The 25,558-nt window shown below is 46.8% G+C and overlaps 1 protein-coding gene across 7 annotated transcripts in view; it reads left to right on the top strand.

Moving 5' to 3' along the window:
* Positions 1-25,558, top strand: part of TBC1D1 (TBC1 domain family member 1) — a 933,361-nt gene that overhangs the window by 253,556 nt on the left and 654,247 nt on the right. The window lies entirely within an intron of this gene.

Below are 25,558 nucleotides of genomic sequence, written 5' to 3'. Positions count from 1 at the left end.
TATCCGCATTGTTTGTGTTGCTTTCAAAATGTTTTTTTTTTTTTAAAATTACAATTCTTTTCTGACCAATTTTTCAATTTGTGGTAAATTAATGTTCATGAACAATTCTGTAATGGGTCACTGTTAGTGCGTTTAGGGATTATTTGGGTACTTCAATGTATTTGATTAGTCTTTCTTATTTTTGTGCTGTCTATTTGTATGTATTGTTTGCTTGGGTTTCTCGTGTGTTAGGCTCACTAACTTCTTTAAATACTATGTGTTCTCATTCATGTTTATAGTCTGTCTTTGTTGGTTGAGGCTATCCCAAGTGAAACACATTTGATGATATAAAAGGCAGAAAGCGCCAACTGTGGATATCTGGTCACGCCGGACTGGGACAAAGTCACAAGTTCAGGCTGACCGCGATAGAGTGCAGGCTGGCTACAGGTTCCCAGTTAGGCCCCTGAACAGAGTTTCTTAAATTCTGGTCTGTGTAGCGATGTGTGGATCCGCGTTGAAGGTGTGCTGCGGAGCCAAAGCGATGCATCGGTTTCAAGATGCAGCTGGGCTGTGGTGTCTCGTCCTGTTGCGCTGAGGTAGAGGATCTCATCGACGGGGCTTGCGATGTGAAGTCTGCTGTCGATGATTTGGCACACACCAGGGGCGATGCATCAGTTCTGAAGAGCTGCGATGTGGAAACTGTTGTTGAGGCTGCCGTCGACGAGAAATGCGGGGGCCTGCGCCGAGGATGCTTCATGCAGTGGCTGTTCCCAAGCCAATGTGGGCCGCAGTGTTGATGTGATTCGCTGCTCAGAATCCAATCCTTGCAGCAGAGAGATACGTTGGCTCCTCTTAGGGTTGTTGCCGCACACCAGCGGAGATAAGTCGGCTCAGCTGTATCCACAAGGACTGGCAGAGCACCTTAAGCCCACTTCCAAGGGTCCAGGACTGGGGTTGCACCACTTGGCAGGGTTGACTCACAGATGGCAGAGTCCAGGTGCAGATGCAAGGTGGATGGAAGCCTGTTATGTCCATGAGGCCTCAGATCAGGAGGCCAGCCTACTAGACCTTGGAGTCACTCTGGGTTCTGGTTTCAAGAGATGCAGGTCAATAACTTCTCATCCCAGCAAGAGGGAAGCACAGAAGGGCAGCAGTTTTTACAGAGCAGCCGTCCAGCAGAGTGGCAGTCCTTGTAGTAGCAGAACAGTCCTTCTTCCTGGCATAATAATATTGACAGACCATAATCGTGGCCAGGGAGACTGGAGCAGTGTTGGCAGAGATGACCAACTCTAAGGATCATCTGTCCCTTCCTGCACCTCAAGGAGGATACAAATCCTCCTTTGTAAGTTATGGGCATAGGTCTGTGCCTATAACTCTGTCATATCTGGGCAACTGTGCTCACTGCCGAAGAGCGGTCAGTGAGTCAACTTCCCAATACTATGCACAGAGTGCTCTAAAATTTTGAGCTCTCTTACATCAGTCCTGATTAAGGCGACTTGATCCGTAGGGGAATTTCCCTGGCCGTAACATGTCAACCTTTCACTAGGTGTTGTGGATCAAGAACACATCCACCCTAACACCGCCGCTTCTTTTAACCTTATCCCTTTCCTGGTTAATAAAACATTACATATAGGAAAGTAGATCATTTCAACTCTGTATGACTAGCTATCCAGACAATCTACCTCCTGGTGGAGAACAGTAGATCACTAGGAGAACAGAAGACTCATGTGTTAGACTCAATGATGCTACGATCCACCAAACCACACGAGCGGAAAATCAATATACACCAAAAACTGTGAATGTGTGGTTGAGGGTCTCCGATACAATTCTGTTGAGGCTCTGGAATATTGACACAAGTGATTCATTCTCCTTTAATTATGACAGAGTATCCATAGGTGCAGAAGTTTACTGAAGTGATGGTGTTTGAGGTCTTTCTTTTATACACACGTTGAAGTGGGGAGAACCTTCTGGAGGCATGCCTTTGAAGTGCACAGATGCCCTGCCTTCCTTGCCCTGGCTCCAGACTCACCACACGTGGTATGCAACCTTTTGTGTGGTGACAGGACACAGCCTACTCAAGTGTAACTGGGGCTGGGGCTGAGGCCAGTTCCTCCCACCCATCCTGCCAGTGATGGCCCATCCAGTCACATCTAAGCTCCCCACTGTGTGCGACTATCTAGGCGAAATACACAAAGCCCAACTGTGAGCTACACCCAGTCATGTGACCCAGGCAGGTTTCAGGCACCAATTGACTAAGGCAAGAAAATTCTAACTTTCTAAAAGTGGCATTTTCAGATTTTTATATAAAATCCAGCTAAACCATATATTAATATTTTACATTTGTATTCCAGAGACACCAAACATGAACTAGTTATCTCTTCCCATTCGAAAATACACTTCTAAAATGTAATAAGGCAATTCCAATGTTAAACTATGGGAGAGAGAGGCCTTGCAGTAGTTAAAAATGAATTAGAGCGTTTTTCTCTACCAGGACATTCAAAACTTAAAAGTACATGTACAACTCTAAATAAATTACACCCTCCCTTCTGGGCTGACCAGGACCTACCCTAGTGGTGACTTATGTGTATTGGAAAGGAATCCCTGGGCCTGGCAAAAGGTTTATTTTGCCATGTCGAACTGGCAGTTAAAACTACACACACATGCTCTGCAATGGCAGGCTTTAGACCTGTTTAAAGGGCTTCCTAAGTGGGTGACACAACCAGTGCTGCAGGCCTACTAGGAGCATTTAATTTACAGACCCTGGGTATATGTAGTGCCACTTTACTAGGGACGTATAAGTAAATCAGATATGCCAATTGGGTAAACTCATATTCCACCATGATTGAAAGAGAGAGCAAAAGCACTGGTTAGCAGTGGTGAATTGCACAGAGTTCTACAGCCTACAAACAAATTCAGCAAAAACTAGGATGAGGAAGGCAAAAAGATTGGGGATGACCCCTGTAGGGAGTGCCAGGTCCAGCACAGGTATTGTGGGTAGTGTGCTATAAATCCACCCAATTCTGTAGTAGTGGTTCTTTAGAATTGTTTTTGCCTTGCACGGAGACAAAAAGGCAGATTTCACCCACAATGCTCTTCGGTTAACTTTTTGCCTAGCCCTAGTAAAAATCCATAGTGAGTGAGCCAGTGCTTATCCTGATCAGGTGTGCATTGTTTAGCACATTAATTGGTTAGTTGCTACATTACCAGCACTTTCGAATGAGGAGGGGGCAGTGATTTTTGTGATTAGTGTGGCATTCTATTTTCTGTTCTCGCTGTAGTACCTCTGGTGAAGTGGAAATTGTAATAGAGGTGAAGCTGTGCTGCCGGTTTGTATCTGCAGATTGGTGTGTGCAGGGAAGATGTGATGTGGGCTGCTATGGGAGGAACAAGGGTTCTTCACATAATTATGGATAAAGGAGCAATGTTCCGAATAACTGGGCAGGATATACTCAATTGTCAGCTGAGCGTGTATGTGCAAGAGCTTTGAGATGCCCCTGTAAATTTCATTTGGATTGGGGTAAATATTTGGTAGAATGTCAAACCCTTCTAATGCATAGAAAAAAAGTCATGACCCTTTATGATGCATTATCTACCATTAACCTGTCTTTTCTTGGATGTAAAGTGTGTAGGGCCATGGTCTGTTTTGCTGTACTTTCAAGGTGTGTGGCCCATTCCCATTGTCTTACTATGATCAAGCATGTTACAAATGATTTTCAGTGCAAATTACATTTAACCAGATGTGAGATGGTCTACAGTTTACAGTTTACTTTTTTCCTTCAAAATGTAAATACTGTGGTAGTATGCACACAAGAATACTTTTCAGCTTCTCAAAGAGGGCTTCAAAAGAGTAGTAAGTTTGTGGTACATCACTGGAGAATACAAATAAAAGTGAAACCTAGCGAGCGATTGACTTTAACCCCTCCCCCCACCCCCCAATAAGAAGACATCCTTTGGAGAATAGGACTCAATGCTGGTAGTATATCCCTGATTCCTATCCCTGGTAGGCATCTGAGAAAAGAGAGCTAGAGCAGGTAGATTTTCACACTTTTGAAAGGGGACATTAAATAACTCAGAAGACTGCAAAATGAATGAGCTATAGCACCCATACTCAAAACGGGTAGTCATGCAATTTTACTGTCGGCAGATTTTGAGAATTGGTAGTAAATGAAAGCAGCAAAAAGGATAAAGGCTAGAACAGAGAAGTACTAGGAAATGAAATTGCATTTTGTGTATGGAAGTGAAGCACTTTAGTAGTTTTTTTTTTTTAAACACATTTTATTGCGTTTTCCAGAAAGGTACACATTGCGTTCCATCAAAACATGGGCTCACTGTATTACAAACCTGAGTTCACTACAAGTAATAGTCCTTTCTGAGGTGAGAGGTATAGATACATTTTACAATGCAATTACTAATTCAGTATGGAACATGTAACCCTGCACCCGCCCACCTTAAACTAGTTGAATTAACAGTTGAATTAACATGTTAAACATTCTAATTCCGCTAATTTGCAAGCCTGTGTTTTTTTCAGTCAATGCAGTGAATGCACTTGGTGCTCGGTAAACGAAATGATTAGCATGGATGATGATCCTGGAACTACCAGGTATCCTGGAATATTTAGCCTTATCAAAATCTTAGAAATGCTCATCCTGATAAACCGTGAAGTGTTAGCAGCAAATAGTGATGGAGTCAGTTTACTGATCATCTGTGTGTAGGGTTTCAAATGATTCCAGCATGGCATCCCATTCTAATGCCCCAGGTTTCTTTCGCAAACCTCTCTATTTTGCATGACGCAGTGCACTGCTTTCAGCCTGGCCCCATTTTTGTACCTCTTCATGCCAGTGAGCTATAACTGGAGCCAAGTGGGACTTCCAGTGCCTTGTGAGTTGGCACCTAGCCAATAGCAGCGCCAAGTCGGTGAAGCATGAGTTTAATTTATTGTTTACGGGCCTTGGAAATAGGCCTAGTATACAACATTCAAATGTGTGCCAGTGTGTTTGGCCTATGAGCTCTGATAGAACAGATTAGATGTGTGACCAACAGTGAGTCCGTATGGGGAATGCCCATAGCATGTGCACTAGGTTGGTGTCATGTGTGCAACAGCGTGGGCAGGCCAATGAGATCGTTTGTGTGGAGTGAGATAAGCGAGATGCAAAATAGTGAATTCAATACATTTAAATCAGGAGTTACGGGATATCTTCCAGGGATATTCTAGCAAAAAATAAAATTCCTAGTCCTGTAGGGTACCAATAAGATCTGTTTCCCACTTGTTCTGGAGTGAGGTCAGAGGGACTCTTTGATGTGATGAATGCCCCTATATAGCCATCAAACTAGATGCTGCCCCCATCGTGTGCATGGCTTGTAGCAGTTAATGTAAAGTGGGTTCTGTACCAACCAGCCCCCAGTGTCGTCTCACACAGCTCAGCCTAGCTCTCTCTGGTGATGGTACCACACATCAAGAAGTCCAGAACAGGAGGACGCTCATTCTCCCTCCCCGTGGCCAAGGCATGGAACACCCTCCCTCTCCGTCAGACACCCACACTCTCCAAGTTCTTGAAGGGCCTCAAGACTCTGCTCTTTGGAGAATCACTGTGTACCACCCAGGAGCTGCACCCCCCCTCCCCCTTCCCTCAGTGCCTTGGGACCCTTTCGGGTGAGTAGTGCGCTTTACAAACCCCTGATTGATAGCGAATTATGCTAGCGTGTGTGAGAAATGGGGTATGTGGTAAATTATGAGCATGTATAAAGTGAGCATGACCTAGCAGGGTCCCTTCTACAAAAAAGATCGCCAACCATCTCCTCCCCTCCTTGTGTCCATGGTAGTAGCTTATGGGCTGTCAGTATCCCGGTGGCCATAGGGAGCCCCATTAGCGGTACGTTCAGGGCATAGCAGATTTGTGGTGAGGTATAGCGCAGCACCATTCTCTAATAGGAGAGGGCAATTTGGAGTAGTTCTGGTCCATTCATTGGGATGGTGGCTCCTGGACATAATCTGTGGAGTGTGCATATTTTAAATTTATCTTCTGTGCATTTAATTTCAGTGAGGTTACTGTCAGCTAACCAGAAGGAAAGCCACTAAAGTTGTCCCACAATTTTTATATTTTTTAACAGATTGTATTGCCTTTTTTAAACAACAATGCATCTGCAAGTACAACAATACATTTACATATTCCAGTCCTTTTGCCTGTGTCCCATATCTCAGAAGTGAGTATTCATATATTTCAGTGATATATAACACCAAGTCGTAGCGCCGCTGTCTAGTCTACCTCTATGTAGGCATTACCCCCCCTCCCAATTTGCCCTCAGTTGTCCCACCATACAGTAAGATTTAAAGTTGGGAGTGCCCATACCTCCTCGATCCGGGGCAAGCAGGAGTTTGCATAGAGCAATCCTGCGTCGGCTATTCTACCATATTAAATCAATTTTTAAAGTGTTTAAGAGTTTAAAATATTGTGCATGGACAGGCACCGGTAGGTTTACAATGTTATACCGTAATCGGGGCAACATTACCATTTTGTCTAGGGTCAATCGTCCGGCTATGGATGATAGCAGCATAGTCCAGAAGCCTACCTGTGATCGAAGGGACGTGATAGTTTTGAGCAAGATACCTGCCAGTACATCAAGCGTTTCCCCATATATATGTACTGCCAAATATTGGAATGTACGAGAGGCCACTTATAGCGTCATCTCCCCTAAAGGCAGCGTTTGGCCGTTGTAGGTATTTTCAAAGGAGAAAGCATAGGACTTAATTTCATTAATTTGCAATCCAGATAGAGAAGCAAAGAGGTCAAAGTGGTTCGCCAAGGTGTGCATACTTAGATAAATGTCTCTGATATATCATATCCTATCCTCCGCATAAAGCAAAATGGTGTGCGTGGTGGGTCATATGGGGATGACACATATATCGGCTTCTTGGCGTAAGCGCTGAGCCAAGGGCTCCAATGCTAATACAAACAACAGCAGAGAAAGGGGGCAACCTTGACGTGCCCCGTTGTATCTGGTAGCGAGCTGACCTCTATTGGCCGGTACGTGCTTGGGCTGTAGTGCTCGAATAGAGCAATTTTACCTAGAGGATGTATGTGGGAAGTATGCCATAGTGTGTAAGGGTTGCAAACATATATTCCCAGCGAAGCGTGTCGAACGCCTTTCTGAGATCTAGTGATATACACTCCTACCAGTCGAGGCTTCCATGAGCTGCGTCCATCATGTGGTGTAACCGGTGAATATTTAGAAAAGTGTTAACGGTTGGGAAAAAAGCCGCATTGATCACCGTGAGGGAGTTTGGGGAGTAGGGGAAGCAGTGGGGAAGTTAAGACTTTACTGAGATTTTTGTATTCGGTAGTAAGGATTGAAAGAGACCTGCACGAGGCCATATCTGCGGGGCGTTTGTTGGGTTTCAAAAGTGAAGTAACCAGTGTCATTGTCATGGTGGGAGGTAGTGTACCGGCATCTAGCGAAGCTCTATGTAGACGCTAAAGTTGTGGGACCAAGCGTGTAGCAAAAGTGGTGTAGAACTTAGTGGGGAGGCCATCAGAGCCTGGTGTTTTATTTCTGGCAAGTGACTTTACTGCTCCCCGGATATCTTTGGTTGTGAGGGGGGCCAGAGTTCGTCCCTCTCTATTACTGTTACTCTGGAAAGGTTTAGGGTATTAAACGCTTGAATAGACTCCGATCCAGGCAGTGAGGGGCAGTATCTAGGGTAGTATAATATTCAAGAAAGGCTCTGTTTATATCTAGCTATGTGCCAGCTGGCGTGTTGTTGGGTGTGTTAATGGTGAGTATTGGAGTGGGCTGGGGCTTTATCAAGTGAGCCAAAAGGGCTCCAGATTTGTCTGCTTCAGCATGGGTTCACCTCATATATGTTCTATAGTTTATTAACAGGTCTGCGTAATCGATCCTAGCTTCTTGTAACTTGGTGGTCTGCTCCTCATCGTTTCCCGCTGCTCTCGCTAGGGGTCCCAAAGTCACTTCTACCAACTTAAGCTCTGCTAGTATTGTTTTACAGGCTCCTACCTCTTTACCTAGGGAAGTTCCTCTTATTATGACTTTAAAGGCATCCCATTCCGTTAAAGTGGAGGAGGTGGATCCAGAATTCTCTACAGAGTAGTTGTCAATGGTTGTGGCCAAAGTCTCGCGAAAGACTGAGTCTTTTTTTCTAATAACATTTTTATTGAAGTTTCATTTGTGCATCTTGGCCCTGAAGGCCTACATACATGCATGTTGGGAAGGTATGTCCCATACCAAGAAAAATGTAACCGAACCATACAGAACAACTTCAGCACAGGTAACACATTTTACCCTGACCAATGACTGTCGCTATCAAATGTACCCTGAAGTCATGTCTGCTAACCGTGAAAGACTCCACGAAGGTGTGCGCGGGTGATTTAAGAAAAGGAGGATTCTGCAATTCTGAGGGTAGATCTATATGTAGCCCATCGAGGGCAGATTTTGTGGTATTTGTGTGGGCAGCCTCATGCTCCGAACACTGCCATCTCCATCCCCATGCATCTGTCTAAAGCACGCTTCCACCCCCCCACAGACTGTGGTAGGGTCCCCTTCCAATGCTGTGCAATGTCTTGCTTGGCTAGTGTTGCCCCTAGAAAAAGGTGTGACTTGTATCGGTTACCTCCGATCCCTTCCGTACCATGTAGTAAAAATAACTTGTGGTCAAGAGCAAGTTGCCATAATAGGAAGCATACAAGACACAAAGCTACACTTCGCCAAAAGGGAATAAGCACCCTAACGCTACACACTGTTTGTAGAAATGTCGCCTTTTCGTATTAGCATCATAGGCACGTAGGAGATGAGATTATGCCCATTTGCCAAAGCCAGGATCTCGTGTAATATACTCTATGGACATATTTGAATTGGATGAAGAGATACCGAGTGGCGATAGCCGCACCTCGTGGGCTTTTTAATGCCTTGGTCCAATCATCATCGGTGAGGTCTAGAAAATCTTGTTCCCAGGTCGCACACAGTGTGTCTAGGGAGGTCTGATTATGAGTAGTTAATGTTTGGTAAATCTGCCGGATTTTGTGAGAGCCAAGGTCCCCCATCAACAAGCTCCCTTCCAGTGGCTGGAAGTCCGGCAGGTCTTTTATGGAACGGATGTATCGAGTCAGTGCGTGTCTGAGTTGGAGGTATTTATAGAATTGGCTATGATGTAGTTGAAATTCAGTTTGTAATTGTTGAAAGGACTTGAGTATCGTCCCTTGCATTATGTCCCCTAGTGTTGTCATCTTGATATTGTCCCAGGCCCTAAACCCAGATAGTGTGGTGACCTGGTGCAGGTACGTGCCGTGCCAGAGTTGGGTTTTCTGCGTCGGTCGTCCCCTCCAGCCCAACCTTCTGACTGAGCTCCGCCATTATCGTATGACTTCCTTACATGCGGGTGGAAGATGATCTAGGTTTGACTGAGAGTACAGCAGGTCAAGTAAGGTGTGGGGGTTCAGTGCTCGTCTCTCAACTGCAAAAGCCGTGTCAGTTTGTGCTCTGTACCACCATTCATTAATGTTGAGTAAATGAGAGGCCGAGTAATATGCCTGGATGTCTGCGGCAGCGATCCCAGCACAGTAAGTCAACTGCATGCATGTCCGGAGGGCCACTTGGATTGCACCCCCTCCCAACAAAAACTAGTTTATGAGGGTGTTGATTTGTTGGAACCACGAAGGGGGGATTTCATACGGGACGTTTTGCAGTCTGTACAAAAGTCGCAGAAGGGCGACCATCTTGAAGATGACCCGTCGACCGCCTGTACAAGGATAACTACAGAGGTGACCACGCTTTGATCTCCTCTCCGAGTCGTGGAAATATCAGAGCGATGTTGTGTGTCCATGAGACAATCAAGTGCGGGTAAATGAACACCCCTAGGTACTTGAACCCTTCTATAACCTGTACTAATTGTGTCGACCATGTGGTCCTCCCCTGGTCTCCGCAGACCGGGAACAGCACCGACTTTCTGATTAGTTTTGAGCCCTGAAGTTTTCCCGAATACTCATAAGATTTGTAAGATACATGGGCCAGAAAACCAGGGATCCGGAAGAAAAAACAGAACGTCGCCTGCATATAGTGCGATTCTGTCCGATGTTTCTGCCGACCCGTCGTACCCTCGTACCACGGGGTCCTGCCTTATCCACGCCGCTAGGGGCTTGGTCACCAAAGCAAAGAGTAAGGTGGAGAGTGGGCACCCCTGTCTTGTGCCTCGATGGATGGGTAATTGTTCTGAATGTGTCCCAGACACACGCACTGAGGCAGAGAGACTCTTGAATAACAGGGGGATGTATGACTGGAATCTTGGGCCAAAATGAAGTGCTCTTAAGAGGAGAAATGGGTAATCCGACCGAGGTCTGGGGCCTCCGCGATGACGTTATGCACCCAACGAATGTTATGTCGTGTGGACCTGTGAGGCAAAAAGCCCGCCTAGTCGGCATGAATAAGCTCATGGATATGAGTACATAGATGGTTGGCCAGGACTTTACCTAAGAGATTGGGCTCAAAATTTAGAAGAGAGATGGGGCGATATAAAGAGGGCTCTTCAGGCGGGTGACCTGGTTTGAGGAACACCAAAATTTCGGCATGGTGCCAATCTGGGGGAAGGATGCGCGGCTCCAGGGTGTCGTGGAGCGCCGCCAGGAGGTGTGGGCCCAGGAGGGACATGTGAGATTGGAAGAAGTCAATGTATCTGGCTAAGCATGGCACCTTTGTCCCCAGCATGTGGGTTTGTTGCATGAGAAGGATGTCCACGTTCTGTGGAAATGTGCCTAAAAGTGGGCACACTGGTGCAGGGTCACCCTCTTGTCCACGTGTCCAGAGACCAACAAAATAGAGATCAGCACTGGAGTTGGAATAAATACGTTTATTAATCACTCATGAGTGGGACCACATCCACACAACACTCGAGTGCTGCAAGGTGGTAGTGCGCTGAATTCACAAACTGTGTCCCTTTTATAGCGGTTTTCTGCACTGTAAGCATGTGAACAGAAATAGGAAGAACAAGTTTTAGAAATAGTTATCAGCAAACAAGGGCAGATGAATAACCACTTGGTCAGCAAAGTGGGAGGGGAAGCAGAAATGCTTATGGCAGCAGTAAATGGTCGACCGTTAACATCTATGACCAGGTGCACTGGCGCCTACAAACCTTCAGCATGTACATTGCTTTTAGCTGAGTCAGGAAGTCAACTAAAATAGATAACACAAGCAGAGTGAAAAGATGAGCAGCACAAGACGAAGGAATTACGAAGGAAACTAAATGGACACCACAGCCAAAATGGCAGTAGTTTATGCGAAGTAAAATATTACACGTTTTCCACAGTTCAGGCTCTTAGCTTGCTTAAGAGTTGCACCCTGTTTGATTTTATCTAACGCCCCAGGCACATTCCAAGTCATGCTTTGGAGCCTACCAGGAATAGTGTCTAGGGTTTGCTCAGCCATCTATATTTTAAGTGTAATGTCTTTCGTGGGGTGCATGTGCAATATTCGTAGTGTAGGAATGCCTGTGCCGCAACTCTAATAAACTTGTCGTAACTTAAAACAACTTCTCACCCCAATACCTCTGACAACATGAATTATTTGTCTCGGTCAGGAATGGCCCTTGGCTACAACAGGGAGCCCACTGTGAACACACATCAGGGTTTGCAACAGGTGTGTCTTGAAGTCAGGAGTCGTCTCCCTGCGCCCGAGAGTGCCAGCTTGATCTCGACCTGTGCTGTCGCTTGGAGGCAGACTTCTTCAGCTGGTTTCCCCCCCCCCCCCCAGTGCCCTGAAATTAGTCTGATTCGAGTGGGGGCGGAGTATGGGGCCTAATGTGCACTGTCTCGTCTGCTCACGCAAAGATGGCTTCGGAATTGTCAAAGAATATGGATTTATTCCTGTAAATTACACGCATCTGAGCAGGATATGAAAGCATATATTGAACATTTACCTCTCTGAACGTAAACGTATATGAATGGCTCTGCTGCTTGACCAGCCGCGTGTAGTCTGGGAAGATCATGATGATGTGGGATTCTTATTTCATCTGGTCTCTGTGACTCCTGGCAAATTGAAGGATAGCATCCCTGTCCATGTAGTTCAACAGTTTAGCTATAATAGGATGGGACCGCCCCCCCGGGGGACGGGGGGGGGCGGGGACTTCCATACAAGTGCTAAGTGGGTGCCCTCTATGGCGAAATAAGAGGGAAGGGAGCCCTCTGGTAGGAGAGACCTCAACCACTGTGTTAGGAAACCCTCAATTGAGGCCCCCTCGCATCCCTCCGGGAAGCAGATGAAGCATAGATTGTTCCATCTTGCTCTGTCCCCCGCTCCTCCACCCTCGCAGCTAGCTCCTAGGTCACCACCGTGAGCTTGTTGACCTGCTGCTGTAAGGTTGTCACTGCGTCTCCAACAGATTTTACTCTGGTCTCCGCCTTGGTAATGCGGTCTACCGCCTTCTTGAGGTCTTGACGTAGAAGGGAAACTTCTGCGCCAATCTTGGCATCCAACATGTCGCAGGATTGCGTTATGGCGGTTAACAGGGCCTCATTGTCCGGAATGGGTTTTCCGCCATCGGCACCACCTGTCCCGGCGAAGGCAGTGGTATATTGATACATGGTACTCTGCATAGAGGCTAAATCAGATGTCTTGTCTTTAGGCATGGCGCCGAGGGGCTGCGGGCCACTCCTGCATCACCTGGTCGATCCGCCATGCGAGCTTTCCTAGAGAGGTGTGGGAAGCAGATGGGGGGGGGTCGGGGGGGGTGGGGGGGAGGGAGCTTCTTCTGGTCGCCCCTCTTCCCAGGGGTGGAACACCGCAGGCCCGGCCTCACGGACTCAGTCTTCCCCAGGCCACAAGCCGCACCAAGCCTAGCTCAGCCTCCTCCGCAGCCTGAGAGCGGACTGCAAGGTGGACCCCTTAGCGAGATCACACCCGCCGGACCCCAGCCCTTGGCTCTCCCTCAGCTCTTTCCCCGCATAGTATCCTGGCGGTAATTCTGAATGCGCAGGCAGGCACAGCACTAGAGCCCCTGCAAAAGTCCCTGGTCTCTTGACCATGCTTCGGCACCGGAGAAGTACGCACCGTCTCCTTTCTCTGCGGGGTCTTCGCTCGAGAGCAACCTGATCTAGGCTATATCCTGTGGGGCGTAGCATGCACCCGCTTATGTCTACGTCACATGGGTGCGCAGTCGCCCCCACCGCCCGCGTACTGCTGCCTCACCGGGTGTCCCCCGTCAGCCCAGGCCCGGGGACTTACCCCTTCACAGATAACCCACGAGGGCACACCTCGCCGCAGGCTATCGTTATGACATCCATGTCTCTGTCTTCTCCAGGTCTGTACCACACTTGTGAGGGAGGGAGAGGGCGCCACCCCAAATGAATGAGTGTGGCCTTCTACTCCAGGGCTCACTCCAGTCGGGCCAAATCCAGTGTCGTTGGCTGACAAGGCCACCAGCCAAGGCTCCTGATGCGTGAGGTGGCCTACCCAGGCATGTCACGTTCCACGGGGGGCACGCTGAGAGGTCCCGCACCAATGGCTTTCCTTTGAGAGTTCAGGTTGCAGCCTGTCACCGGCATTTGGCCATCACTGCTCCTTATTTGTTGCACCGGTGAGAGGAGGCCGCCAGCCCACGGCCGCGCCCTGCCCCAGCGCCAGCCTCAGTCCAGCGTGTCACGGATTAATTTGCATTACTCTTCCCCTCCCCCCCCAACGGAGAGAGGGCCTCTTCCCAAGCCTCTGCTTGCCCTGCACTCTGCCCCATGTCACCAGCCGAGCCCTGGCACTGCGAGTCCCCGCCTAAAGGTCCAAGGCGGCACTCCTTCAAGCTCGGCGAATCCCCAGGGACACCTCCTCCAGTTTGACAAATGTTGGATGCGCCCTAGGGATAACTGCGTCGGATGGTGCCGGATTATATGGCTTGGCAAGGCGGAGCCGTTTCAGATGGCGTCCGCCATGATGGCTTCCCAAGCCATTCCCCCAAGACTGAGTCTTTTAATAGTTGTGGCTGAAGCCACCATGAGGGAATGGGTGCGCGCACCCAAACCCGTATAAGTGTGATTTCAAGGGGGTTATGGTTAGAGAGGGTTTTCCTAAGTACTGCAAGCTAGTGCTTGAGGCTTGGAGGGAGGTAGCGCATAGCGACCTGTCAAGTCTTGTGTGGAGCAAGTGTGTGATAGGAGTTATCATGCATGCCAAGATTTCGGGAGCACCAGGCATCCACCAGGGACGATCTCTCTACCCACCGGTTTAGGGTAGTAGCCTGTCGGACCGAGGCTGCATTCTAGAGTGGAGGATATGACCTATCTGGTGTTATGACTAAGACAGCGTTGTTGTAATCCACTCCTAAGAGCCATGGATAAAGTGTCCAGTCTGCTAGTGCTGTGGATAGATGATCTAAAAATGTGTCTTGCTCAGTATTTGGGGCAGATATACTTCCTATCACAATAGATATGTTATCCAGTGTGCCACATATAAGAACGTATCTTCCCTGCATGTCAATTTTGTTTTCCACTGCAGTGAATGGGACCTCTGCTTCAATCCAGACTGCTGCCCCTCTAGAAAAGGTAGAATATGAAGAGTTTAAGGGCTTCACTGGCTATGAGATGGGTTTCCTGTAGGCACACCACATGTGTTTGGTGACTGTGTAAATGGGAGAGGATCCTGTAACATTTATATATGGATCCCATGCCTCTTACATTCCAGGTGAGTTTATTGTATTTACCCGGTACTGTCATTGTATATGGGTAGCGGTCTGTACATTGTGTGTGCTCGAGATAGAGCTACGGTTGCAGTTAGTGGACAGGTTTGTTGCGACAATGTGTAACCCCCTTGAACAAACGCCGCAACAAAAAACATTGCAACTATGTTCGACCAAAACTAGTAAGGAAAAACAGAACAACTTCAGGGGAGTGTGTGCAGGTGCTTTTGGGGATCTCAAGCAATCAGCTAGGAAGGGTCAAAAGGGAAAGTGAGAGCTGGCGGGCACCTGGGCCTGGCAATTGTTCAATCATGGCGAGATGGGACTACTGGTAGAACCATAGCATCAAGTAGCATTGAGGTGGACCATTTCAGTGTCACAGAATTATCATTGAGAGTATCCGACCCCAGTTCAGCGTCATATGTGAGCAATCAAGTGATAGTGATGTCTTAGGAGTGGTTTCAGGCTGACTTATTCCTAGGGGGGCTTCAGCCCAGGATGTTGTGGGTTATCTGCGGGGTAATTGTAGGAAACCGTGCCATGCTGCCCCCGACTCCGAGTCTGGGACACAATCCTGGGAGGAGCTGAAGGTGAGGACTGGCTAGGGAACCTGTTGCAAAGTGGCTGAAATGATTGCATCTCTTCAACCATCCCTTCAACCATCCAAGGCCTGTTGAGGAGAGGAGACTGTGCCATCTCTCGTGGTCCTTGCTGGGAATAAGAGGGCGTAGTTGAGCCCCGCTACTCGTAGCTGGGTTTTAATGGCTTGATAAGAGTCCATCTTTTGTTGCACTTGTGTATAATTAGGGAATATTGAGACACGTACATTGTTCAACAGTATTGATGCGTATTCATGCGCCTTAAAGAGGATAGTGTCTTGATCTCTATAGTTCAATATGCGGCCCACAAAGGGTCTCGGTGGTGCTGGTCTTTTGGAAGGGATCTTGTGCGCCACTTCGAGAGACAGTACGTCCAGTCGCGGCCGGTATGACTCGTGGTCAGGGGGGCGGGTGGGGGTGTCATGTGGGGCCAGGGGGGCAGATTATAAATAAACTTACCTTCCCAAGTCCAGCACCGTCTCGGCTCCTGGCTGGGGCCCGCAGAACAGGAAGCAGGCAGCCTCCCTCCCCTAAGCCAATCACAATGCTGCAATGGCAGCGATGTGATTGGTTTGGATGCCGACTGCACAGGGGAGGCCATTTTCTCCATGTAGGCTGCATGCAGTTTACAAGGAGAAAGGGGAGAGTGCGCATGACTGGTTTGGTCAGCCCCAGAGGACCGACCAAACTGTCAGGGCCCGCAGCATTGGGCCACCCACTCCTCCCCTGCCCTCGAGCACACGCCCACCAGCAACCAAACCATTCTGCTTTCTCGCAGTGTGAGAAGCAGAAACATAAAATGGTATTTATAATACCATTTTATGTTTCTGCTTCTCCCACTGCCAGAAAGCAGTGGGGCGACGCTCCTCCACCTACATGGAGGAGCTGCCCCTGTGTAGTTCTTGATATATTGTGTGGCATTAATTCCCTCCGGCATACCAATTATGCAGATGTTATTTCAGTGAGCCCGACACTCTGCATCCTCTGCCAGCTTCTGAAGGGGGGTCAACTTGCCTCTGTAGGAATGTGGTGGTAGCAATTTGTTCCCTCTGCCAGTAGGTAAGGGAGGAAATGGCTGACTCGATGGCTTTGACCCTGTCCGACAGTTTGTTGTGATCATCTTTGAGGAGGGTGAAGGACGAGGTAAGGGCCCCAATTCATTGTTCGATGGCTTGCCTGAGTCCTGGATTTTTGGAGGATTAGGTCAAGTTAATCTACTGGTTGGATCAATGAAGTAGGTGGAAAACATTCTATAATCATCTGGAAGGACCCTGCAGACATTGGGAAGGATGCAGCACCAGTTCGGCAGGTGTGGTTTTGGTGCGGCCCATTGTTTATGCAGGACTGGTGGTGTGTTTGGGGAGGGATATAGCTGGATGAAGTAGATTGTGTAACCAGCCAGGCCAGAGGGCTGTTTGTTGCCATGATTCAGTGAGCAGTCGTTTACCCTACGGCTCGTTGTGTTCTACAGGGCAATAGACTGCAGAGGGCCCCAGCAGCAAGAAAGGAGGCCACCACTCTGTCAGGGGGAGGCACTGTGGAAATGTGCCAGAACGTGGGTCACCTTCTTGTCCACAGATCCAAAGACCCACAAAGTAGAGATCGGCACTGGAGTTGGAATAAATAACAAGTGTATTAATCACCCATGAGTGGCACCACGTCCACAGAGCACTCTCAAGTGCTGCAGGAGGTAGTACACTGAATTCACAAACCATGTCCCTTTTATACCAGTTTTCTGCAATGCAAGCATGTGAACAGAAATAGGAAGAACATGTTTTAGAAATAGTTATCAGCAAACCAGGGCAGATGAATAACTGTGGTCAGCAAAGTGGAAGGGGGATCAGGAATGCTTATGGCAGCAGTAAATGGTCGGCAGTTTACATCTGAGTCCAGGTGCACTGGCAGCTACAAACCCTCAGCACGTACATTGCTTAAGCTGAGTCAGGAAGTCAACAAAAATAGATAACACGAGCAGAGTGAAAAGACGAGCAGCAGAGGACGGGAGAATTACAAAGGAAACTAAATGGACACCACCGCCAAAATGGCTGTCACTTATGCTAAGTAAAATATTACACATTTCCAAAGACAACCCTTTTAGCATAAGCTAAGACATTTTCTTATGCTTCAAAAGGGGTACGATAAACATCATGTATATCAATTAACATCATATCGCTGACTTCTCGGTCTATTGTTAAACGGGCATTTACATTTTGGACATTCGTTTTCGATAGTAGACAAGTAGTAAAAGTGGAAATACAGAGGAAACAAAGCATTGGCCCGCATTGGATACATAAACAACAAGAGATGAGAATTGCAATAATTATGAACTAGACCGATAATATTTTCTAACCCCATACAAGTCCATGTTCCTGAATCTTGATGTATCTCAGTGGCTATTTTATGCATTTTGGAAATGGCATCATAAACAGAAGGGGCATGATCGGGGATAAATACACATCTACTACTACCGATAATGTGACATGCTCCACCACGATCAGCTAGAATAATGTCTAGCACAAGTCCATTCTGCAAAGCAACAATACAGATCGATGCTTGTTCTTCTGTCAAGTTCCCTAAGGCCGCAGTTGTCTGGTTGATCACTGCTTCCATTGTACGGGTGAGGCAACAGACCAGCTTACTGTTCTGTACTGGGCCACAAAGAAGAATCCTCTGTTAAAGTCTATATTGTTCCCATGTGGTCTCTGTCTGGTTGACTACAGAGACATTGATTGCACGTTTTCCCCTACTACCAGCATGGTGATCGAACAATTGAAATCTTGATGGTAGGTTGGGGAAGCTAAAACCACACGTGGTAGAAGGAAGACTATGTAACAGGTACCAGACCAGCCTAGAGGCAGGAAGTAGTATGCCTTAGTTCCACAAACAAAATAAGTGTGACGTGATGCAAGGAAGCTGCTACGGCCTCTCGTAGACATCTGCAACACTTTAGTACAGTTACTTTGGCCCACTGGCACATCGCCTGTACTTTGTACACAAAGGGGGCCAGTGGTCATGGCAACAGAGATATCAAGGGGTCCATTTCCTTTAGCCGACCTAGAATTTGGATACACATAGTTTGTTGCTGCACTTCCTTTACTATATTTTTCTATTTCTAAAGCAGTCCCTTTTGCTTGTGGGTTCCCATCTTCTTTGGGGTAACAGACTTTGTTCATTAGAGGCATATAGAATTTTGAACCAAGCTGGGCATGAGCCATTGTGAGAGAATGGCAGCGGTGACAACGGGATTCCTTTTATGTTCTGGTGAGGAGGAATCTTGCCAAAAACCCAACAGTTAGTAGCTTTGCTTAGCTGAAGTGTCTGATGCAACATTTGAAGAAATGAATTGTTTCTCAGATTTTGCCGGTATCCCTGTTCATGTTGCGGAAAATCAAAATGATGGTGCTCTTTTGCAGCAAGTGATGTAACAGTAATGTTAGGTAAGGAGGCTCCAGGCATTACTTCCTCCACTACCCACATTACAGTAGCGATGATGGCAGCAGTCAAAGTCAGACCAAGGATGCAGATTGTACAGCTGTTGCACGTTGTCGCAGCGATCTCCTTCTTAGGCGAGCTCATTTTCATCGGCAAACAACAAAATAGATGATGACCTAAGGTCCTGGGCAGGCGTTGGTTTCTTCACTAGCGTTGAGACGAGTAGTCACTAAAAGGCTACCCCCCTTTGTAGTCGGTCTTTAACCACCCAGGACAGTGGCTCAAACAGTCTCGTTCTGCGATGAAATGTCTTTCTTCCTGGATCGAAGCAGATATCTAGATGTACCAGGGATCGTGTGGTCCGGGAAGACTTCCTCAGGTCTTTCAGGTGACACAGCTCGTCCTTTCTCGGTGACCAAAATGATGCGATGATCTGTCACGAAGGAAGAGCTTCCCGCACCTGCTGATAAATAGAAGACAAGCTGTCAGTTAACTGGGACAAATAGTCACTCATTAACATGTCTGGGGTACCTAATACTGGTGCCGAACAAAGGCCTTGGCGTAGGTGTTGGAAGGCGCTCTGGCACTCAGCAGTCCATGGGAGGGGCATCGGAGTGTCTTTAGTCAAAACGGCCAACAAAGGTTTAATAATGTGCAAAAAACTGCCTACAAAAAGAAGTGAGGCCAATCTGTGCACAAACATCCTTCTGACTGCGGGGTACAGGAGTGTCTAGAATGGTCTGAATGCGGTCTGGTGTGAGTGCACGTCCCTCCTTAGACAGGAGGTGACCTAAATAGGTTACCTGATGTCTACAATATTGCAATTTCCTTTGTGATGAAGGGAGGCAAAAAATGATAACAATAAGTGTTCCTTCTTCACACTAGGTAAGGACGCCCGAGCGGCATCCTCATTGAAAAGACAGGCTGTCTTTACCATTGGATAATTGTTATTTAAAATAACATGCACACCTTCTGGAGAACAACGTTTTGTAGCACGAAAATATTTAAGCATATTGATACCGACAATGTTGTCCGGCGTGTTAGCGGAAAGCAAAAATGGACCTGCTGCAGTGAGTTTGTCAAGTCCGAATTAAAGTGGCTGTAAAAATGGGCTAGGTGCAGGTGTCCCATCGAATTCTATCGATGTTATCATTGTTCCGGACAGTGGAGCCCTAGGAACCAATTTTTTCATCAGAGCACTACGGGTATCCCCTGTATCACCCAGAAACCGATCAGTAGATCCCAAGACGTTTGCGTCAACATAAGGACCCATTTGATCTACTGGCACCTCAACCGGTTCCTTGCCCCATCCTAGGCATCCCTATGCAAATTTGGAATCTGCAAGGGCCTCAGCTGGATAATCAGACATTTGATACTGATTTTGTCTATCAAAAGTATAAGAGTAATTTGGTCCTTGTTCAACTGATTCAAATCTGGGGCGAGCTTCTGTACCTCCCCCTGCTTCCTGAATTCCCTGGGCGTCCTCTCATACTTCCCCTTCCCCGCTGGTGCTGCTGACCTCGCAAAAGAGGGCACTCAGAACGCCAATGCCCAGTCTCTTTACAATAAGCACACTGAGGGGACAAATTTGCTCAAGGGAGAGGGGGCACTCCAGGTGTATACATTGCACGTCCGCCTCTTCCACCTTCCCTAAATGGTGGACCATATACTTGAGCCAAAATAGCTTTTGACTTTAATTCTTTAACCTTCTTATCCTCCCTGCCTGTCGCTTCCTGTTCCGGTCATTCATAATATTCGGCCATAGTCAAAAGGGAACCTGGGGTAGACGTGGTCCAAGAACTCTCGCTGGCCTTTAAGTGACTAGCTATTTCCGGTAACATATTAGCGACAAATTTATCAACCAACAAATGCTTACCTGTATCATCGGCCAATGACTGATCACTAAAATCATGGAATGTTTCCTCAAACCTTGAAAAGAAATCAGAAACTAACTCATTCTTTTTCTGTTTACAGGACGCTAACGTAGTCCAATCTATTTTCTTAGGGGGTATGAGGGTTTTTTACTAAGTCACAATAGCTTTAGGAAGATCTAATATCTCCTCCTGCGGTTTCTGCGCAGGCTCCCTTTCCGCATCTATTTGTTCTAAATGTTCCCAGGTATCACCATATGCTACATTGTCATCTATTTTACATACCGTTCTCCACATATGAGGGGGCAAAATAAGCCCAAAGATCATATCAATATCTGGCAAGGTCATAGTGCAGGAGCTAATGGCTCCTTCCATCTCCTCATAGAAGGCGGCAGGATATTTCCGGGGGGTCGGGCAATGCAGCTTTAAGAGCCATCACGTCCGCTCCACTCCAAGGAGTGTAAACCCAATTGTATATAAAACATCCCTTTGCATCATCTGAAGTTTTATCATCATTGGTTCCCGCACCCTTTGGAGGAACATACAGGGGTGCAGCTTCATGCATAGGTTTCACAGTAACTGTAGAATTACTGGGTGCAACCTCTACCACCGGTGCATCTATGTTCTGTTCTTGAGTTTGAACTGCTTCTATACCTCTCTGTTTTGTTTTCTAGCTAATTCTTGCTCCTTTCGTAAACGTAATGTTACGTCTCGTATTTTAAACACTCGTCTAATCATATCAGATAGGTCTGAAAAAGGAAAATTCCCCTCTGTTAATAGTTTATAATCAGTATTTATATCAGCTGGCTCAAGTTCCTGAGAAATTTGTCTATATTCAAATATAAACTCCCAAGCAAATTTTTCTACAAAATAAAATTGCTCTGTATTTTTCCACTGTTGAACCATAGTTACAATGAGCGATGCAGCGTGAGGCCGACGAGCCTCCTCCCTATCAGTGGTTTTTAATTTATCTTTTTCTGCTTTAGTCAAAGCAGAGGAGTCTGTCGCCCATCTTGTTTATCTTGTTCTTTGTCGTCTGAAGACAAATGCTCGTAGTCAGAAACCTCATCAGGTGCACTTGGAGTGGGAAATTTACATGGAGGTAGGGGGCGTTCTATTAGGATGCAATCATCCTTAGACATATCAAGTAGGGAATAGAGAGGTCACCTAATAGGATACTGGCCATTTACCTCTAATCAATGTTCCCTATCTTCTTTTTCTTCTTTTTCTATTTTTTCCTTCTTTTCTTTATTTTTTAATTCTAGCGCTTTTTGATATATCGTTTTTCGTTGTTCTTTTTCTGCTATAGCTTCTGCTCTCTTCGCTCTCTCTCATACTTCTTTCTCCCACATATGCACATAATCAAACGTATCCTGTCTACTTCTTTTAAATAAACACTGCTCTACATATTGAACCTTTTTAGAATCGAATGACCCATTCACTGGCCATTGCAGATCGGAATCTTTTTGTGTATTTGTTCCATAGTGGACCGTACATTATGGAAGAAATACCATATTTAACATACATGTCTCTATTAGGAGTCCCTCCTGGGGGAGCCGGCTGACTTTGTTCCAAGCTTACTTTGATACCACCAGAGCAGCAACACCACCTACAGAGTGTGCTGGGAACAGGCATGTTTTAGAAGTACTGTGTAAAATATTACTACTCCAAACAAATATTCTAAAAGGAGAAAAATCTCCACATTACCTGCCTTCAAACTTTGCATAGATTGAATAACCAATCCAAACAAAAAAACGCCCACGCCAAACAAATCAAGAGTGCCGCTTCAGCGACCTTACCAAACAGAAGTCTCCAACTCCCACATGACGATCTCTTGGTCGACCTGATGGTTACTTCAAAATTACACCAACGAAAACCCAAGTCAAGACCGGCCACCACCTGGAGGGCCAAATCGAGGAAAACTGGAAAAGTCACGTCGGCCTGCAAAGACAAAGGTCTTCTCCTGCAGTGCGCTTCCTCAGTAATATTTCAATCCTCCGTCAAGACCACTCCTTCGGATGACCGCGTCTCCGATGGGGCCCCACGTGTCGGGTACCAACTGTGGAAATGTGCCAGAAAGTGGGCACACTGGTGCAGGGTCACCTTCTTGTCCACAGATCCAAAGACCAACAAAATAGAGATCGGCACGGGAGTTGGAATAAATAACACATTTATTAATCACTCATGAGTGGGACCATGTCCACACAGCACTCTCAAGTGCTGCAGGAGGTAGTACACTGAATTCATAAACCATGTCCCTTTTATACCGGTTTTCTGCAATGTAAGCATGTGAACAGAAAGAGGAAGAACAAGTTTTAGAAATAGTTATCAACAAACAAGGGCAGATGAATAACTTTGTGCTCAGCAAAGTGGGAGGGGGAGCAGGAATGCTTATGGCAGCAGTAAATGGTCGACAGTTAACATCTGAGACCAGGTGCACTGGCAGATACAAACCCTCAGCACGTAAATTGCTTTAGCTGAGTCATGAAGTCAACTAAAATAGATAACACAAGCAGAGTGAAAAGACTAGCAGCAGAGGACGGGAGGATTATGAAGGAAACGAAATGGACAGCACAGCCAAAATGGCTGTCGCTTATGCTAAGTAAAATATTACACATTTCCACAGCTCCTCAACCGCCAGTTGCTGTGCCTTGGGCCTGCCTCAGGGTTATTTAATCAGGCCCTGGTCGTCATGGCCCTGGACAGCGTGAGTAAAGAGAAGAAGAGCCCGCCACATGAGGGGGCAGGCAGGTCCCATGCAGAATCAGCCACTAGCATCCCGGTGGTCAGCCCATTCACGCTTTGCAGTTCCACTCCTCAGGGCCGCAGTCACCACCGAGGCTGGATTCCTCCTCCCAGCAACTCCCACGCAGCGCTAGTTGGGCCTCCCAGTGCAGCGGATGCTTTCGGGAGTTTGATCGTCCTGCGTGCCTTAAGGTAATTTGCGCAGATCACCGTGTTGTGGGGCCCAGTCCCTTCTGGGCAGCTTACTCACCCTGGGGCTGGAGTGTCTGGGCTCACAGCGGTTGACTGTCCTCCACACATCAGGGGCCCGGAGCTCTGATAGTAACAGGGGCCACCCTCCCACAGGCACAGCGGTGGGACTTCTGGTACAGGCCAAGCTTGTGTCACCTGGGTGGTTTGCTCAGGCAGCATGGGGTGTGCGGCACTCTGGGTCATCTCTCACTTTACTTTTCAGCCCCCTGTAGGGCCTTCTGCTCACGTCTCCTCCACACCCCTCTGTGTGTGTCAGGCCCTCAGTTCCAATGCCATGTGGCCAGGCCCAGTGGCTGTAATGGTGCTGGATTCAGAAACCCATGGTCGCTTCTTCAATCTTGTAGAACAGTCTCAGTTGAGGAAGAGATAGAAGGCTGCAGGAGATAGGGATGCCATAGGATGCTGCCAGATAATGGGTAGCCCAGCTGGGCCCGGGAGCTCCGCCATTAAGCTGCCGCCTTCTTCGGCACTTAGCCACGCCCCAATAACTTTAGGAGTTTGATGTCAGAATCATTAGACTATAGTCCTCAATTTACTTGCATTGGCACGAAAGATAGTTTAAGAAGCATCAGTAGTGAAATTTATGATCAACGTTTTGGCTTAAAGGTAAGCTTTTTCTTTAAAAAAAAGAAAGATCGGGAGTCTATGCTGCTATTTTCTTTTGCTTGTTATAAGGAATATTCATTAGTAAGCACCAGTCTACCATACGGTTCATGTCCCCTTTATTTCTGATGAAGTCTCTCAAACGATCCTTGCTCATCCTGAAAGATAGCAGGATTCAATGTTTTCCAATGTCACCATAATGCAGGATGTAATTAACCACAGACTCAAAGGTAGGAACACGAATCAAGAAGGGGTCCCAAAATATCCAGCAGCACATCACTTACTCTCCACTGAAAATCAGGTTGAATTGAGACTGAAGTGAAGAACCAATTAATGAAAGATCCCTATGGCATAGTAGGAAAACAATGCACGCAAATTATCTATGTGCGAAGGCCTCCTCAGGAGAACCCAAGTCAATAAGTTATTTTTCTATTACTGAAGATCAGTGGCCTAATTATATTTTAAACTTTTGTTCCGCAAAAGGTCTAGATGGGTGTGAGAAATTAGGGTATTGATTAAAGGGGTGATGACCCACCTTAAGCAATAGCCACAATCCTTGTTAGGGGAAATACCTAAAGTCACTCAATTAACATGAGCTCAACCTCCTGGTTGCAATGGCACAGAGAACAGGCTTAACTTAAAGGAAATGGGTAATGCATTTATGCAGTATAAAAACAGTAATAAAGTCAGAACAAAACAATTTAGAAAAATAGAGCGAATATTAATAAATTGAGTAACAAAAATCCAATATGGGAAGCCTTGGATATACATTTTTTAAAGGTTTTAATCAAAATAGCGCCAAAAAAGTTGAGCACCTACTGCAGTCAACTAGCCACAGTAGAAAGGAACCTAGGTGTGATTGAGGCTGACCACGATAGAGCATGGGTCGGATACAGAAACCAGGTTTGACCCGATCAAAAGTTTTACCTTGGGACTTGGTCTCAAAAATAGAAGTAAAGAATCTTCAGCAGACGAAAGCAGGAGGCTGTAGCTCACTAGAGCTTCAGGAGGTCAGACAGCCCTCGGACGAGGTCCCGATGAAGCAGTTAATGTTTGGTGGGAGAGCTTTGAGTGGGACAAATTTGAATTTTGTGCCCAAGAAAGAACATTTGCCAGCTGGATACTTTTGACACCTTCGCCCAGTTAAGATGTTTTTGTTCGCTCTTAAGTTTCATTTTTGTGGCTTGGGTTCCTCCAGCGGGTCAAGACTGCAGCCTGTAAATGAAGAGGGCTCCACGAGGCGGAATGATTTCTCCCCAAGGTCTCATTGAATCAGATTTGCTGCTGTGGTAAAGCTCCAAGTGGAGGAAACCTAAATCTTCGGCCAGGTGACAAGACACTTTGATTGGATTGGCTTGGCAGGTGTGGCCCAGTGCTCCAGAGGACTTTAGAGCCAAACAGTTCCTAAGTCCCAA

Source organism: Triturus cristatus, chromosome 2_2, assembly GCF_964204655.1.
Source record: "Triturus cristatus chromosome 2_2, aTriCri1.1, whole genome shotgun sequence".
In the NCBI taxonomy this organism is placed as follows: domain Eukaryota; kingdom Metazoa; phylum Chordata; class Amphibia; order Caudata; family Salamandridae; genus Triturus; species Triturus cristatus.
Note: the sequence above shows the minus strand (reverse complement) of the source record. Positions and strands in the feature narration are given on the sequence as shown.